We start from the raw sequence: 912 nt of genomic DNA on the forward strand, positions 1-912 counted from the left end.
ATGTGTGTGTGTGTGTGTTTTATTATTGGTATGTATAAAATATTTATATTTTATATGCATTTAGTTTTTATTTCAAAATAAAAAAAAAACCTACTGAATCAAGATGTTTTAGAAATAAATGCACAAAATTGCTAACACTGTAACTCAAATTATAGTGAAAAAACTAAAAGATTAACAATATCAGTATAACATTATACAATATAATATATATTATTAAATGTGATAGCCGAATCAAAAGGTGTTGTTTAAAGATGCTGAGATTGTGTTTTTGTGGTGTTTCAGTTCGCTGCATGGGTGGATGCAGTGGTGTTCGTCTTCAGCTTGGAGGACGAGATCAGCTTCCAGACAGTTTATAACTACTTCCTGCGTCTTTCCAGCTACAGGAACACGGCAGAGGTTCCCATGGTGCTGGTGGGGACGCAGGGTGAGTCATAACACCATCACTGACTCTATTCTTCTACAGTAGAACACAGGATGCACCAAATCTGACGTGCACTTGTTTTTATTAAACCCGCCATGAAAGTCTCGCACTTAGTCATAGTCTAAAGGTGACAAAATGGTACATTTGTCTTGCTTTAACAAAGCAGCAGGATATGAAGTCTCATCTGCACTGAGCTGAAAGACTCTTTCTTACACATTTACCCAGTACTTCCATGCAAATTGCGCTTTGATGAGACACATAATTAACAATCATGTGCATGTAGACGCTTCACTGTCGTTATGTGCGCCGAGGAGCGAGTTTAAAGGAATAGTGCACCTGAAAATAATAATACGCTGTGATTTATGCCATCGTATGATTTCTAGATGCCATCAGCGCTGCCAACCCGAGAGTGATAGATGACGCCCGGGCTCGAAAACTGTCCAACGACCTGAAACGCTCCACGTATTACGAAACCTGCTCCACCTACGGTC

The 912-nt window shown here is 39.3% G+C and overlaps 1 pseudogene; it reads left to right on the forward strand.

Moving 5' to 3' along the window:
• The window catches only part of LOC122346780, an 18,764-nt pseudogene that overhangs the window by 16,116 nt on the left and 1,736 nt on the right, over positions 1-912 (forward strand).

The sequence above is a fragment of the Puntigrus tetrazona genome, chromosome 6 (assembly GCF_018831695.1).
Source record: "Puntigrus tetrazona isolate hp1 chromosome 6, ASM1883169v1, whole genome shotgun sequence".
NCBI classification, from domain to species: Eukaryota; Metazoa; Chordata; class Actinopteri; order Cypriniformes; family Cyprinidae; genus Puntigrus; species Puntigrus tetrazona.